Consider the following 6960-nt stretch of genomic DNA (forward strand, 5'->3'; position numbering starts at 1 on the left):
ACTACCTCGTGACGGAGCGTTTCTATTTTAACCCGCGCAGCTTTTCTAGCATTTACTGTACTGGTTTAGAGGACCAGGAAACTCACAGACCAATCGCATGTGCTCCAATCGTCTCATGTGACGCTGCTCAGCCAATCAAATCTGTGCATACTGATACATACCGATGCTTGCGAGTCGAGTCCGCGAGATTCACCAGAGACGTTTTGGAAACACACCCGAATTGAGGAGACGAAAGATAAAAGAGATTTCACATGACTTTTAATCAAGAATGTACAGATTTTTACATGTACATTCCTCCCACGGGCAGTTCAAAACCAGAATATCTCATAGATCTCCAATATGCTAGCTGGAGCTCACGTTTCTCACTGAACAACAGAAAGTAGGAAAGTGGTAGCTCTGTAAGAGGAAATGAAAGAGAAGAGGAGGCATTACAGCTGTTCATTTGTTATGAGTGTTTATTATAAAATTGGTTAAGACTACACTTCATCACTTCAAGATACACTTTTTATTAAATTTTTTCTAAAAATTAGGCACTTTAATTTAGTTTACTTAAATTTAGAATTTATTATTTGAATAGTTATTATTTATTATCCCTCCAGTTTGATGTTAAAACTCACTGAAATATTATTTGATTTGACAGTCCGTTGTTGACTAAAAACATGTGTTGATACAGCTATAGGTTATAGTACTGAATGATACGAAGTTCGTCGTTTTGATGTTCCGGACCTTTGCTTCAGGAAATTTTCTCTAACTGGACCTCTTTGAAATCTAATTGAATACCCCTGTTTTAGACTATGCAACTTTTCCTGAACAGCAGTCACTGTAGATATGTGGCAATTATGGAATAATCAAATGTAACAGTAGTAAGAGTTTAGAAGAGTTGATTAAGAAAACAGCTCGGGCCAAGGTCAGTTGAAAACTTGTCATCACAACCTTAAAATCTTTGCTATAATGGACAGCAAATTGGAGTCCAAAAAAGCTCACGGGAGTTAACATAGTGGTGCAATACAGTTTTTCACTGGTGTATTTCTAAAACTGTTAAAAAACTTTATGGGGTTAGCGATGGTGCAGTGGTTAAGACATATGCCTTTGATGTGGGAGGCTGACACATCCACCAATGTGTCCCTTAACAAGACACTTAAACCCTTGTTGCTCCAAAGCGGTGCAACCTCTGACATATGTAGCAATTGTAAGTCAATGCGGATAAAAGTGTCAGCAAAAACACTGTAATGTCATATAATACTCTGAGTGTGGTTCATCAGTGGTGATAAATGATTCAAACATCCTGCGAAGTGCACGAACAACTGTGCACAACACCGCAGCTGGTGCCCCATCTCTCTTCCTCTTTTACGTGCTGCACCCACACATGCACACTCAAGGTTAGGGTAACAATTTTGCATTTATTCACACACTTTTATTAAGATTTGTATTATTATTTATTAATTTATTAAAAGTTGTTTTGTTTTTATATTATCTTAAACAGCATTATACGTTGATGTTTATATATGACCATGGGCCGTATATTAAGTTAGTGGGAGAAAACAAAATATGCCATTGAGCCCCCCCACATAACCAAAATGGCATGATCCTCATTTCATAATGCCACTGCGAAGATTCGACTGTGAGATTTGTAGTCGAATCAGGCTCCTCTTATAGCAACACTTTGTGCCATGATTTCATTCTTCTAGAACTTTTTATTGGTGTATTTACTATCCATTGTTGCCATCTAGTGGCCCTTTATGTGCTAATTTTACATCTTTATTTTCTATTTTAACACCTTTACTTTGTGATGTTATTAATTATGTGATTAATATAGTTTGTATTATTATTTCACCACAATGTTGTTTATATTTTTGGGGCCATTTCAATCACAATTTTCACTATTAAAACTTCAGAAAGTCAAAATACATTTTTTAAAGATTAATGCCTTTTTTGGTTTTATCGTTACAAAAAGGTTTTTGCGTATGTGCATCAAGTGAACACTGCCTTTTTGTATTTTCACATCTGCATTTGAAAGAACTTGCATCTGTGTGATTTCCACTCACACTTGCAACCTGTTTCTTATGTACTTCACTCAGGAATGTGGTCTAATTACAGAATACAGAATAAATGAAGGTTCTTCATGCGTCTGTCTGCCTCAGGTGATCTGGCGAAGCCCCTCTCGCTCCGGACTCTGACAGCAGCCAGGGCACAGAGCAGGGCACCGCGCTTACATGCAGTTACACCGGCACAGATGATTCTGCAGTCGGCAGAGGAAGGAGACTCCACTTTGTGGGTCGAGAGATCAGAACTTCAGGAGTTCCTTCTTTCAGTAAAAGAACCATGGAAATCTTCTTCTGCAGGTATGAGACCCTTATGTTGAAAACAACAATCTACTTTCCAAAATTGTCTTAAAAAAACACAACAAAAGAAAAACGGTCTGCTCTTAGTCAGTGATGTAAGTTAGACTTTCACCTAGTTAGTGTGTTAATGTGCTTAATCTACATTGCAGGGTGTTACTGGAAAGACTTCCATCCCTTGAAAGTATTAGCAAATGTTAAGCTCAACAACCAAACTAATGCTAGTGCTATCCGGATCCAAAATAATGGAGAAATGTAGATAGGGTTAAAATTGAAGTCTGGACATGGCAGGCACTTACGTTAGGCTGGTGGCAGGTCAGGACAGGTGGCGTTGAGGTCACTGTCAGTCCCAGTGGACGTGAAGGTGAGGAAGCCTGGCTGGTTGCTGGTGATCAGGCTGTTGATCCAGGACTGATACTGGGACACTCTGGTGTAGACTGTTGGGAAATTAGGCTCGGCACAGCGTACTGCAAAACTCACGATTCCCTCCTGGATCCAGCGACCGCCCTGCTTGCTCACCAGCGGACCTCCTGAATCCCCCTTTAAGGAAAGACATATTTAAGCGAAGAATCCTTGCAGAAGCTCAAATCTGACACAAATGCAGATGTAAAAGTGATCACCTGACAGGAGCTCTTCCCTCCTACGCCAGCGCAGATCATGTTGTCTGTGATGTTGCCCACTCCATAGTTACAGTTACACTGTCTTTTCCCCACAATCGGCACCTGCACCTCCATTAGGTTTCCTGGGGATGGAAGGTCCACTAAAGAGACACAAAGAAACAAATTTAGTTTAGTGAACAACACAAGTGGTGAAATGTGGTTTCAAATAATTTCACACAAAATGGACAGCTCTATTTTCTATAGGCTTCGCCCTCTAGAGCTATAACTGGTGCGTTTATCCCTCGGCACATGCACAGAGCTGTGCATGTGCATGAAAGAGCTTTTTCCACGCCCTCTAGTGTGATTGGCCTCATCGTGCCTCATCCATTGACAACCGCTTATCCTGCGTACAGGGTCGCGGGGCTCTCCTTCATTAAAGAAAGAATTCCATGACGCGCTGTTGCAGGGTAAGTCCCTATTACACGGTACCAGAATTCTCAAAGTAAAATTTAAGAGATTTAAGACCTTTTTAATACTACCTAGGATAAATTTAATGACAACTTCACTGCCCTATAATGGCAAATCGTATAGATTTTAAGCCTGAGAAAATAATTATTTACGAATTTACCTGAATTTAATAAAACATTTATATATATACAATACTCACATTTACATTTAATACACTATAGCTTTTTGGGGTGTGTTTGTACTTTGATGCACGATTCACAATATTGAGTTCATGAGAACTAGACAAAAAGATATTTTAACACTATTTTGATGAAATATTCAACATTGAAATATTTAAAGGGTTGAGCATTAAACACTTAATTTCCTGCATCCCGGAGATATTTTCTGCACCAATTTATGGTAGAATGGTCTTTATTTATATAAAGTGAAATAAAATTTAGGTGACAATTCAAACAAAACCTTTCTCAAAGCATTTTCATTTTCTTTTTTTTAAGATTTCTTGTTCAAGCCATGTTTCATAACATATTTAACAAATGCTTTTAAAAACATGACCCCAGAGTCCCCAGAGTAACTGACACCTATGAAATTAATACTATATTTGTAGCACTAACAACTCTTATGGTGTGAAACCAAAGATACAAAATAAATTGTGCAGTATGAGTTGTTACAATTAGTTACACCATGGCTATATAAGGTAATATAATGTAATATAATATGCCTTTTGCATCTAAAGGCTGCTTGAAATATAGTATTCTATAGTATTGGTGTGAAAGCAGCGAGGATAAGGAGTCGGGCTCCGGTTTGTTTTTGCCGTGTGGCGTTAGCATGTTTGATGTTTCCTTTCACATAACGCTAGCCTACAACAGTGGCGCAACGCTGATACAAAGAATGGTCCTCGTCTCTCCGTTGCTGTTTTAACATTCACTGACAAGTAACCTGCAGGTCTTCCAGCTCTGCTGTTTCATTAGCGCTCGCCACAGTGTGACTGACTCGCACACCGAGACCTTGGTAAACAAAATTTTAAACTTATTTTTAGAATATGAAATTCAAGACTTTTTAAAATACTACTGTATTAACCCAAGTGTACATTTGAATTTTTCCCAGGTGGGCTTAATGGCACAGTGCGAGAAGAAGCACACTGTATGAGCAAGCTTGAAATGAGAATAAAAAGTTGAGCCCACTTCAGTGTGGTTTTATGAAATGTCTTCCTTTCTAATCCATTTCTATTTTGACCATATGTTGACTAAAGGTGATTGCAACATTTTCTTTGATTTGTTTTACCTCACCAACATAAAGTGCACCTATATTTGTCTGCCAGTGTTAATAAATATATCTACCCAAAGCGGGGATTAAACATACAATCCTTAGATTGAGAGACCTGTACTCTACCAACTGAGCTAACCGGGCACAGTCAAAATAAGTCTTACATTTTCCTAAAAAAAATGAGCCTTGTGTTAGACTATCGTATCGTTATCTCGAGAAAATTATCCAGTTATCATGGGAAAACAGAGTAAATAAAGATTTTCCATAGATGGTCGCCTAGGGTTTCCATAGCTAATACTGCTATGTAGTTGTTGTTGTTTTTTTTTGATTGTAAGCTATTACTACTGTTTTTAGGGCACTGCTGATTTAATTAACATAATTAATTATGGTAAATATTATTATGGTTATTTACTTTTATTAGTTTGTTTCACCTTACTATTACTATGTATTATTTGTTTATGTACATCGAGAGAAGCCAACCTAAATGTCATAATATAAGTATAGTGACAATAAAGATCATTCACAATTCTATTCTGTCCTTTAAAAAATATATTTTAGCCAAAACTGTCTTGCTTTTGGCTTTGACGTCGGCTAAGAGAGTCAGCAATCTATCTGTTCTCTGTGGCCCCTTCATGCCTCAGAATTCAGGTTGATGGCAGCTTCTCCTCCTCATAGGTCAGAGTAGGAAGATACATGGAGAGCTCTCCTCCATGTTGGCCCTACTCCACTTTTGCTGGAAGATTACAGTGTAATAAAATATTCAAACTAGTTCACAAAAATGTGTGTTAGCTAATGTAACAGACAGAATTACAGGTTTTGTTGCTCCCCTGGGTAAAGGAGCAACTACATTTCTGCTTTGAAATTTCTGAAAGGATTCTGTTGTTGACACCATTGTAATCACACTAGGCTATCTCTGAAAATAAATGATACAGATCCTTTCTGACCCACCTCCAAATCCAATCCTGCCCCAGCCGGTGACCCAGGCTACAGTGTCCTTGTAGAAGGTGCTGCCTGGAGCTGCCAGACAGACGGGCAGGATGTAGGAAGTGAAAGTCACCGGTGAGGAGAGCTTCAGGAGGCAGATGTCGTTTTCAAAAGTTTTAGAGTTATAGTTGGGATGACTGATGATCTGTGATACTGTACGAGACACTTGGTTGGGGTTTGTTCCCTGTTGAGTCTGACGACCCAGAGACACAACCAGATCGCTTGTGGTGGATCTGAGGTAATCAAAAGAGAAACAAAACAGTGCTAATACATGTAAAGCAGAAATGTAGTCAAGGAGACACTTGGGCCATTATTTTGAAAGATTTTTAGCCTTTATCTTTGAAGGATAGCTCAAGAGAGACAGCGGACGGCATGCAGGAAAGGGCAGCAAGTTGGATTTTATTAACCTGTGCTGCTGCGGCAAGGACCAAGCCTTTGCACAATAGACGCCACTCCTACTTGGGCCATTATTTTGAAAGATTTTTAGCCTTTATCTTTGAAGGATAGCTCAAGAGAGACAGCGGACGACATGCAGGAAAGGGCAGCAAGTTGGATTTTATTAACCTGTGCTGCTGCGGCAAGGACCAAGCCTTTGCACAATAGACGCCACTCCTACTTGGGCCATTTTGAAGGCCACATCTGATCTAGTTTGTTTTGAACCTGACAGATGTGGCAACAGAGAGATATCATTCCCAAATATTACAAATCTTTTTCCTCATTATATTATAAATCATTCCCTCAATGAACTGAAGGGGTGTGATCTGAAGTGCTAATTACACAAGTTGTTCCCTGGTCTGGTTAGCAAGAATAAATATAAAATGTTCAGGAAAGTTAGCAAGAATACATTTCAAACGTTGGTTAGACTTTCAAAATACTACTTGGTTAGCTTTAGGAAAACATCATGATTAAGGTTACATTATTATTACATTACTTATATGACTTCACTTATGTAACTTTTGTAACTCATGTACCTCAACTAAAAACAATCAATGATGACTTTTTGTTTGACATGGGAACCTACACCAGTCTCCAGGGTAAAAGTCTGGTTTCTGGCCAACTGTCCATCCCGTCCACCTCCTTACACTGACTTCTCTGTTACTTATATCCTTCACCTGCTTTTAGCTTTCATAAATGACGTCACAGGGCTTCCCCCCAGTGCATTGAACTATGACGCTAAGGGGCTTCCCAGTGCGTCACAAACTGACACCAATGGGTCTTTACCATGTGTCCATATGTGTCGACTTGGGAGTGAGAATGGGTTGCACATGCAGATACCTGTTAATAGAGATTAGGTTGAGGGAACAAAT

The 6960-nt window shown here is 39.0% G+C and overlaps 1 pseudogene; it reads right to left on the reverse strand.

Annotated features, from left to right (window-relative positions):
* LOC123966971 overlaps positions 1-6960 on the reverse strand; it is a 17057-nt pseudogene that overhangs the window by 3820 nt on the left and 6277 nt on the right.

This window comes from Micropterus dolomieu, unplaced genomic scaffold (assembly GCF_021292245.1).
Source record: "Micropterus dolomieu isolate WLL.071019.BEF.003 ecotype Adirondacks unplaced genomic scaffold, ASM2129224v1 contig_14676, whole genome shotgun sequence".
NCBI lineage: Eukaryota > Metazoa > Chordata > Actinopteri > Centrarchiformes > Centrarchidae > Micropterus > Micropterus dolomieu.